This window comes from Vombatus ursinus, unplaced genomic scaffold (genome assembly GCF_900497805.2).
Source record: "Vombatus ursinus unplaced genomic scaffold, bare-nosed wombat genome assembly UNPS02014798.1, whole genome shotgun sequence".
Classification (NCBI taxonomy): Eukaryota; Metazoa; Chordata; class Mammalia; order Diprotodontia; family Vombatidae; genus Vombatus; species Vombatus ursinus.
The window spans coordinates 16,327,251-16,338,562 of NW_020954576.1; the positions used below are offsets into that span (position 1 = coordinate 16,327,251).

General features: G+C 38.5%; 1 pseudogene; it reads right to left on the reverse strand.

Moving 5' to 3' along the window:
- Positions 1-756: 756 nt before the first annotated feature.
- LOC114050083 lies at positions 757-2,465 on the reverse strand (annotated as a pseudogene).
- Positions 2,466-11,312: the final 8,847 nt, after the last annotated feature.

Here is an 11,312-nt window from a genome sequence, read left to right on the forward strand (position 1 = left end):
TTTAATCACATTAATATTTGAATTGATTTAAATAAATTGAATTATTAGAAAATAACTTGGCAGCAGGTGGGAGGATGGGTCAATCATCCTGATGATATGATATTTAGCCTGGAAGAAATTGTTTGAAGATATAGTTGTTGCCTTTTTTTTTTTTTTGTCCTTCAGACAGTGTCCTGATGATCTGATTGTGGTCAGAAATAAGAGACAGTGGAGAGATTTTTTGGAAGGAACAAATGGTAGCCCTCAGCAACTATTGGGATATTTACAGTAGGGCTGAAAATGGGTCATCATGGTTGAGGTGTAAGACTATGCCAAGTATGGTCTCAATTTTAAATCATTGAAGGAGGACTGTGATATAAATTGAAGCTACAGATTCCTGTGAACTTGAGAATGTCAGGAGGGTGTTAGAACAAATCAGTTTGGCACTTCTAAGGGGACCTTGGCCTAGACACAATATTCATAAATTTGGATGTAACCACTGATAATCTGCTGAAAGTACAAAGGACCATGTACAAAGTTTTGAGAGCTGTGTGTTTACTAACTGGTACATTGTGTCAAAGGTGTACTGTATGCCATGAACCTTATATTGCCCACTGTAATTCTGTGTCTGTGAAAAGCCTGGAAAGAAGATGAGATTCCACTGGAGATGGAATACGTTCTTTGAAAAATGAGATCTACATTACATTTTTTTTGTTTTCCAATTGGGAAATTTATTTAAACAGATCAAATAAAAGAGATGCCTCCTTGTCTCTGCACTTAGAAGAACGTGTTGGGCCTCTTGTTAGTAAAGCGTGGTTTGTGCTGGTGACGCAGATCTTTGTGGGACAGAGGGAACTTGATTTTGGAGTCATGAAACTGCTTGACTGGAGGCTGGCAGCATTTGCTGGCAGGAATTTCTTCCACTTTCATGATCTGGATGGAATGGGCCTGGGCACGGTGATGGGCTCCCATATCTCAGTAGCACTGAGTGATGGCACCAGCCATGGTCAGGTCCCTGTACTCCCTGTACTTGTTGTGGGTTCCACTTCTGGAATCGTAGCACAGTCAGATGCCAAAGTTTTTTCACTCTAAGAGGGGTCTTTTCAAAGACCTGTCCACAGTATGCAAGTTCTCCAGAAGACTTCATCTTTTTCAACTGGAAAACGAAGTACCAGAATTGGGACTTTGCTACAACATGATTAGGAGCAAAGATCCGCATCCGATAAAGAGGCAGCACTGGACTCTTGGGAGTGGGTAGGCAGCGTCTAACTACCTTATATTCTCTCAGGGTGCCCAAGGTCTTCCTAGTCCTGCCACCTCCTTTTTTTTTTTTTTAAGAGAACAAGAGCACAGGCTTCATTTGTGTGCATGGTGAGGCCATTTGGAACTGGGTTTATGGATCCTGTTCCATTTGTTTGCATGGAACGTATAACCAGTCAAGAAATACAACTGATAGACAAATAAATGGAACATAAATGAGATCATGGTGAGTACTTAAGAGGAGAAAGCATAATACAAGGTCAAGAAAAGAAAATATTATTTCCAATTGTTTGTGTCTAGAAAGACTTAAAAAACAAGCTGGCTTTGGATCTCAGTCTTAAGGAGTAGGTAGGATTTCAGCAAGCAGAGTTGGGGGTTGGGGTTAGGAAGGAATGTCTTTAAAAATAAGGTGTATAGAGGACCTTGAATATCAGGCCAAAAAGAAAAAAAGAAACAACTTTGTACTTTATTCAGTAGACCATAGGAAGTTATTGAAGTATTTGGGGCTAAGGAATAAGAGCAAACTATTTTTGTTTTGTTTTTGGCCAAACCTATGATATTATTGGTATAGGGAGCTCCCAGTGAGGAAATTTACTGTACCAATGGAGACTGCTAACTGGTCTGTAACTTACACTAAATACAGTGTTATCTGAAGCACTAAGAATTTAAGTATGTGTCATGGGCAGAATGCAAACCTGTTTTCCTGGTTCTTTTGTAAAGATTGGCTTTCGTATCAAACATTGCCTTTCACAACAGGGCATAAGGAAAATCTAGGTACAGTACGAAATATTGATCAAATGAATGAAAGGCTGGATGTAGCAGACTCATTATATTGGAGTCAGTTGGTATTTGTCAGGACTCAACACGATTCTGAACTAGAGTGATAGCAATAGAGGTCAAAAAGAGAGGGCCAATTCACAAAATGTTACAGAAGTGGAAGCCCTAGGACTTTTTAGCTGATTGGATACGTATGTGTTATGCAGCTGTTCCATTCTAAGGAAAGAAGGTGGCCAACACATAGGTATGACAACAACAAAAAACTAGAAAGGCAAATGGTTCAAATTGTTATTTACTTGGTAGTTTTAAGTTCTTGAGTATAGTTTGTCCTTTGCATTCATATGGCATTAAGACTTGTCTTGCCATCGTACTTTTTGGACATCTCACGCTAGCCCCACTCTTTGTTCCAGCCCAACTAGAATACTTCTCGTCCTGTACACATGATTCATGTTCTATATCCTCAGTGTCTGCTTATGCCACTCTCTACTCTGCCTTTGAGATTATACCCATCTTTTCAGGCTCAGCTCAAATGTAGCTTCCTCAATGAAGCCTTTCCTGTTCTAACAAACTGGAGAGGGGCTTTTCCTTCTCAGACCTTATAGAACATTTTGCTGAGTTAGGGGGAAGGTGAGGATTTTCACTTGCCAAAATGATACAACAAAATCACTCTGTGTGTGTGTGTGTGTGTGTGTGTGTGTGTTTGTGAGAGAGAGAGAGACAATGTCTGCTTTCACTTAGTTTCACTTAGTTTTGAATTCATTTGCTTGTCAAAGTAGGGAAGATCTTGGGAATGTTGTGGGCTTTTAGCCAAATAGTTCTTATAGCGTGTGATAGAATGAAACTATTAATTCATTTAAGAAAGCAAGATTTGTGCAAGTTTTATGAAGTGCCAACAGAACAAGTTGGGGAGCCATGTTTATTCGCAATATTATTACCTAAAAATATTGTATGACATAGCCTTAATGGTTTTATATACAAGATACATAGACAACTCAAAGAAAAAGTGAGATGTTTCCTAATAGGTAAGTGATCAAAAGATATGAACAAACAGGTCTCGAAAGAAGGATTGCAAGGCATCAACCATCAAATGAAAGAATGCTCTAAATCATTAATAATAAAAGAAATATAAACCAAAACATTGGTCAGGTTGTAATTTATATCCAGCAATTTATTAAAGATGACAAAAAATGGAAAGAGTCAATGTTGGGGGTACTGGGGAAAAGCTAGCACACTAATTCATTTTTAATGAAACTTTGAATAACTCTTCCATTCTGGAAAGCAATTTGAAATTTTTGGAACATCTTGAGTAGCTAAAATGTCCTTGCCATTTGACCCGAAGATTTTACTCTTAGGTACATATTATAGGAAGTAAAAAACAAAAAGAAAGACTCACTATACACCAAAGCATTTTTTTTTGTGCTATCAAAGAGCTAGAAACAAAAGGCAGAAGAAGATGCCCATCAATTCAAGGGAATGCTAAGCAAATTATACATAATTGCAATGGAAGACTATTATGCTGTAATGAACAGTAAATATGATGAATGCAGAATAGCATGAAAATGCATGCAAGAACTGATGCAAAGTGACCTAAGAAGAACCAGGAAAACTCTATACACAATGAGTACACCAATGTAGATAATTGAAACTGAGTGCTATAAAGTTTTAATGGCCAAGTTTGGCCACAAAGAAAGCATATGAAAAGTTACCTCATCCTGTTGCATACCAGAGAAAAAAAGACCCTCAGTGTGAAACAATGCATATAATGTAAGACTTTTTCAATGTTTGTTAGTTATGCTCAGCTTCATTTCCTTTCTCTTTTTTAAATTCTTCATTACAAGGGTATAATTTTCTGGGTGGGGCTTGGAAGAGGGATATTGTAGGAAATCTAAATGATAGAAAAAACAAAGGTATTCTTAAATTAAATATATATATATATATATTCTTGCCTCTTCAATGGAAAAACAGAACTATCATTCTTCACAGATGATATGATGGTATACTTAAAGAATCCTAGAAAATCAACTAAAATACTAGTTGAAATAACTAACAATATCACCAAAGCTGTAGGATATAAAATAAGCCCGTATAAATCAGCAGCATTTATATATCCTACCAACAAAACACAGCAATAAGAGATAGAAAGAGAAATTCCATTTAAAATAACTGCAGACAATATATAATACTTGGGAGTTTACCTACCAAGACAAACTTAGAGATTATATGAAATCAATTATAAAACACTATTCATCCAAATAAAAATAGATCTAAACAATTAGAGAAATATTAATTACTCATGGGTAGACTGAGCCAATATAATAAAAATGACAATTTTGCCTGTTAGTTTACTTATTCAGTGCTAAACTAGTCAAACTACTCTCTAAGTTTCACTTGCATTTTCCTTTTGTTGGAGTTAAATGCTGCCTGCTTAGAGACAGATGAACTATCCTGTTGGTAAACCCAATGGAGTTCTTATTTTTCATTTAACAGCTTCTGAATTTCCCCATCATTTTTGTCAGACCAAACTTGATGTTTCCAAGTGTCTTGTCCCAGAGGAGTAAATGTGGTGCTGTACACCAAAGCTCTGAAAGTTGCCCACTCCTTTTCTGCTCCACTGGTGCCAACTGTGTATTGACTCAGCTTTCCCTCTAAGTTAGCAACAAACTTTATGCATGGAGAAGCATTCTAATCTGTTGAAATTAAATCTTCTGGTACTTATCTTTGTTTGGCTTGGATCAGAGATTCCCAAACTTATTTGGCCTACCGCCTCCTTTAATTACTCGTTGCCCCCCCTGGAAATTTACTTTCTTCAGTCCTTTAATGTTTTTTTTTTAATTTGTGTCATTTCAAAAAATATAAAATAGTTTCAATGACACATCTTAAATTTAATATTTTTTGTAAATTTGTAGATTTTTTTCCTGCATTGAAATTTTGATGATATAATATTGCATCATGTAACCATATAGTATCATATTGTAAACAAGTCATTACATGCACACATTCCTGCCAATGCACGATGGAATTCCAGACAATGTGTGACATGTTCTCCGGCCATGCCTCCTTCTTAAGACCTGTGGGCAGACTTGACCACTGATTGGTTATAACTTGCGTTTTGTGTGTTTATTTAGAAAATAATGTAATCACTATGACTTTAACTCTATTACACAACAGATAAAACACGTATGAATGATTTTTCAAAATTCCCTTCTTTCCTTATGCTTCCATTGTCCCCTTGTTTTTATTCAGTGCTTCACAATTGCACCCGAACCTGCTACTGCCCTGGATCATTCCAGCACCCCCCAGGAGGTGGTATCACCCACTTTGGGAACCTATGGCGTGGAGAGAATAAGTCTGATCAATCCAGCATTCTATGCCACATGTAAACTTTGTCACTTGTACATCCTGTCTGTCTCTTTTGGTGTAAGGGTACATCCAAGAAGTTTTATTGCATTTAAATAAGTGGAAGAAGTATTGGTGATGAGAGGTAATAAGTTTCCATTGCTGTTGCTGTTGCTGTTTCCAATTCCATTCCTCTCAAGGACTCCCTCCCATGTCTGATAGTCAAAGTCCACTCTGGCATTAAAGTCACCCAGAATTCCAAGCTTATCCTCTTTTGGCACACCGATGATGAGGGTCTCTAGGTTTTCATAAATTTTTTTCTTTGATCTCATCAGGATCTGTCATGGTGGGAACATAGGCACCAATGATGGTGGCAACATAGGCACCAATGATGGTGGCATGGCACTTTCCTGCAAGTGGCAATCGCATTGTCATGAACTTCTTCACTCCTTTTGGTAAGCATATAAACTTGTTGACTAAATAGGTTTTGACTGTGAAACCTATTCGAGCTTTATGGTGCTCCCCACCACTGTGGCCACCCCAGAAAAATCATATGTCCTGCTCTGATTTCAGCAAGCTGGCCTTTGTTTGCTAGCCTCGTTTCACTTGGGGCTGTTATCTGGACGTGACATCTGCTGAGTTCTTTTTGCAACAAGAGCTATTTGTCTTTTAGATCTACTGAATTTCATGTCTGTAAGTGTGTACACATTCCATATACTGATGGTGAATTCACAAAAGTTTTTGTAGATTTTTTTGTATGTGTTTTGACTTCAGGGTAGGATTCCAGCCTATCATGGTAAGTAGGCTAGGGTTAAGCCAAGCAGACAATTTTGGGGACATCTTTTCTAGTCCTTTCCTCATGCCAGGAGGTGAGTAGTATGGTCCTTAGAAAAGGCTGCTCAAATACCCAGGGAGCTGCCAAATCCTGCTGTTGCTTTAGTCCAGTGAGGAGATAACCCTGTGGCTTGTACCACCAGTGTAGAGGGTTATAAATACAGCTCCCCAGACCTACAGCAACTTAAATTGGTTTGGCCTGTCTGCCAAAATGGTTTACCAGGTTGTGGCCACTCTTGGAACCACAGATGAGATTTGGGTGACAGGTGGATACTAAAGATAGAAAACAGTCCTAAAAGGGTCTAGGCAGCCCTTATACCAGAGGTACTAGTCTTGCCTAAACACCCCTGATTTTATGTAGGAAGTATTTTTCCTGAGGTTTTGAGGGGTGGGGGATTGGTAGGGTAAGGATATCTATATTTCGTTTTTGCTTTATCTTTTAATTGGATTCCCCTTCATAAAAAGCTAATTGATATTAATTGGTAAAATATGAACCAGGGCACTATTCACTGGCCCCTAAAAGCTGAGGGAACACAGCTAGTGAGGGCTCAAATTTATAACAGTGGAGACAATTCCAAGCCTGCCAAACCTCCTAGAAATTAGAACTCCTAGAGGGCAGATGTAGCTTCCTTACTCTAGAATCGTAAGCCAGAACATTAGGAAAGGTTTGGTAAACTGAAGAAACATCCACAGGAAGGTAAATAGCATAATGAGGGAACTAGAGTTTAGGCTATATAAGGATTGATCAAAAAAACCAAAAACTACTGGTGTTTAGTCCTCCCCTAAAAAAAAATTGGGGGGAAAGTAGTTATTTTCAAATATTTAAAGCACTATCATATTAAAGAAATATTAATTATTTTATTTGTTCTATTATCTGAAGAAGAGATTAAATGGATACAAGCTACTAAGAAGGAAATTTAGGTCCAATGTAAGGAAACATTTCCTGACAATTAGAACCATTCAAAAGGGGAAGAGGGCTGTAATTCTCCATCTATGGAGACATTTAGACAATGGCTAGATCGCTATTAGTTTGGTTATGTTGTAGGGGCGATTGTTCATGAGGAATGAATTGGCCTTTGAGGTACATCGAGAATCATAGATTCTGTGGTTCTGTGAATAACCAAAATCCTGAGGTCAGATAATGTGGGCTGCTGCGAGAGTCCTTGAGATCCTGTCTGGTGGATTTTGAATATTTAAGTCCATCAGGGCATCTCTCTGTGTTTCTAGCCCCTTTACTCATTGGTGAGTTCATCCTGGAATCTCCATTATGTGGAAAGGCCCAGGTCAGTTAACCCTCATTTGCCTCATGCTGTGCTTCTAACTTTTTGGACTTCACCATCATGCCTTCACTGCAGACTCATCCTGACATATCCATCAGCCTTTGTGATCTCCCCCAGAACCTCTCTCTGCTATGCTGGCCCCCTTATCCCATTGATAAATTTCTCCTTGGGGCCTCCATTTTGAAGAGGGGCTCAAGCCAACATTCCTCTACCCTCTTTTTAAATTTCACCACAACCCCCTCATAGCAGATACCTTCCCATCTCCCCTCTCCTTTAAGCCCCCTTTTGTGTATTGTCTTCTATTAGATTGTAAACTCATTAAGGGTAGGGACTATCTTTTTATTTGTATCTATATCCCCAGTAGCCATCAATGTGCCTGGTACATAGTAAGTGTTTAATAACTGTGTGTTGCTTTATCTTACCTTGCTTTACCTTCCTTTTGCTGAATGTGCAGTCCTAAATATGAAGGCAGAGTGTCACTGAAATACTCTGCAGTCTTAGTGTATGGAATATGATCTGAAAATAATATGGACCATCTGCTTCCTGTGTTCTGCAGAGTCTGTTATCCAGAACCCCATCCTTGCAGTTATCTATAGCACTTATTTTAGAAAGTGCTCCTTCAATTTCTGTGAAATATAATTTTTCTGGCTTGTGTCTTATTTATGAACATTTTAAATGATAGGAGCAGAGGATTCAGAGGTCTCTTCACTTTACAAACGAGAAAGTTCACTTGAGAGGTAAAGTAATTTACTTTGTGTCAAACGTGGTTCTGGATTTATTCTTTGAAGTCTTTATTATGAACTCCTTACACAAGACAATCTAAGACCCTGCCAAAATTTCAGTATTTAAATAGCCCAGTTGTTGCATAGAGGCAGCATTGCACTTTCCATGCTGTTGATTTCAAATGTACAATTTAAATCTCTAAACCATGACCAATGATAAGGATGAAAAGAGTATCAGACCAGGGGTCAAGGACTGAGGTGTATACCTGTGGACCCTGGGCCATTGCTTAGCCTCATTAGGCCTTGGTTTCCTTATATGAAAAATGATCAGGCTGGATTAAATAATTCTGAAGCCCCTTTGAGGTTTAAATCCCTTAGAAGCATGCTTCCAGTAATTTCACAAATTCAAATAGCCTAATATCAGATGAAGCCGAGGAAGTACGCTTTCTTATTAGGGCATATCCTTGGACCCTATGGCTTATCAGAACTATTGCTCCCTTCTATTTAGGACTCCTTACTGTGTTTGTTTCAAGACAGAAGGACAGTTGCCCTGCTAAAGAATGCTAGAATGCAGGCTGACTGACATTTTTTTCAATAGATCACAAAGCAGTCAGTCTATGTACCGGTCTGCTCAGGTTTCAGGGTGAAGATCATATTAAATTACTAACAACTAGTGCGTAAGAGTAGACTTACAGCTTGCTATCCAAGTTTAATACCATCATAGCCTTTTCAGCAGAATTCAATTTTATACAATCCAATAAACATTAAAGCCTACTGTGTTTGGATAAGATATGCAGTTAACACTCTACTATGGAGGTGAAACACATACTATGAAGAATAACAGTGGATTAGTAATTCATGAACTTAGTTCATTAGGCCCATCCTGTACTGATTCCATAACCACGAGCATGGCCAACATGTACCATTCATACTGAGTTCCTGCCTTCCTCCCAGAGAGATAGGCCAGGCACGTACTTCTTGTTCTGAGTCCCTGCCTTCTCTCTAAAAATACTCTGCCCAAGGTCATCCTGGGGAGGATATCACCTTGTAAGACAGTGATAAAATCCTCAGCCAGGGTCATGAGGCTTGGCTATACTTTTCCATCCTGTGGGAACTTCCCTATCACATTGACTCCAAGGGTGGGGTGAGGGTGGGAGAAAAAGGAAGACACAGAGACAACACATGCAGAGACACACAGAGCTTCAAAGTAATTTTCTACCTGGCTCCTATGGGTTACACAATTTTCCTCTCATGGTCTGACCATGGGTCACTCAATATTGGGGCTGCAGTCCTGACTACTACAATGCACTTCACAGTTTAGAGGGCTCAGTAATCTGAGGATGAGGATGGCATAGGACTAAATCTTGTTTCTAGTTTAAGGTCTACAGAAGCCGTGCTGTTGAAAGGGCTTTTCCTGTGACTCTTGGCAATAAGACTTCCTTTACTCTGAAATAGTAAGTCTCCTATGTAATCATTGCCTGAACTTCTTAATTTGAACATGGGTGCTGATTGACTGGTCTGGCAGATTACAAATGGATATAGACAAGTAATTATAATTAATATCCACTGATGCATGATAAGTTCGTTGAAGAAATGCAAAACAAAGTTCTATATGAACTAAGAGGAAGAAAGCCTTTCCCTTCTGAGGGTATAAACATTTTTCATGTGGAAGCTGACATTTTAGTTGTTTTGAACTTTAAAGGATAGGTAGGAATTCAATATGTAAAACAGGGAGGGAGGAGATTTCAGGTATTGAGAATAGCATGGATAAAAAGCACAAAGGCAGGACAACACTGGACGCATTTGGAGAATTTATATATAGTCAAGTTTGGAGAACAGAATAACTTTGTGGAGAATTGTATAATAAAAAACTAGAAAGCTGTCAAATCAACTGTCTTCCTGTTATTAACAAGTATCTACCATCTGCCAGGCATGGTGCTAAGTGCTGGAGTTATAAAAAAAGGCAAAAAACAGTGCCTAACCTCAAGGAGTTCAGTCTAATGTGAAAGACAACACGTAAACAACTATGTACAAGCAAAGTAGTCCGAAAGGTAACCTGTCGTCTGATTTGGGGGGACTTTGGGGAATACATGAATTTAGACATTAATCAGTAGTCAATGAAGAGTCATTGAATATTTTTGAACAGAGGCATTTTTAAGTAGGTCTGTCCATAAAAGAGGGGCGGCTAGGTGGTGCAATAGAGAGCCTGGAGTCAGGAAGACCTGACTTCAAATGTAGCTTCAGACACTTACTAGCTGTGTAACCCTGGGCCTTAGTTTCCTCATCTGTAAAATGAGCTGGAAAAGGAAATGACAAACCACTCTAGTACCTTTGCCAAGAAAACCCCAAATGGCATCACGAAGAGTCAGACATGAATGAACAAATCCATAAAAAAGGTCCTCTCTTTTATACTCATTGAAGTCCCTTGTAGATTTAAGATCTATGAAAGCATCTTTTCAATAATTTATAAAGTTCATCAAATGGTTTGATGTTTAAAAGGAAAGCAGAGAAGACTTAGTTCCTCTATATTTGTGAGAACTACAGTGGTAGTAATCAATGACAATCAGTGGGAGATGTTCCACAGTGGAAATGCCAGCCTAACTTTTCAGATTCTGTGAGCAGCTGAACTGTTTTCCTCCATGTGCCAAGGTGATTAGAGGGCTAGAATTTTTTCTTTAAGTAGAATGTAAGCTTCTTGAGCCCAGGGACCCTATTATGGTTTTGAGTAAAGAGCTGTATATAGTGATTCTCCCTAACAGATACTACATCCGTAGCTACCAGCTCTTGTGCTGTGGCTCCCTTCTATAGTGTGGGTGAACCTTTTCTAATTACCTCTGACATACTGTAACGTGAGGAGGAATAGGTATACTCCCTGCTCTTTATTGCTAATTCCAGACCCTCTCTCTTTAACTGAAAAAATTCTTTCTCATTGAATTTCACTTCATTTATTTATTTTACCCTAACCAGATCATTGTTGTTGACATCTGCTTGCCCCAATTCATTCTTACTTCTTCCTATATTGTTTTTTTTTGATTTGCTTTAATGTTTTTATTGTATTATATTTTATCCTGCATTCAACACACACACACACACACACACACACACACACACACACACACACACA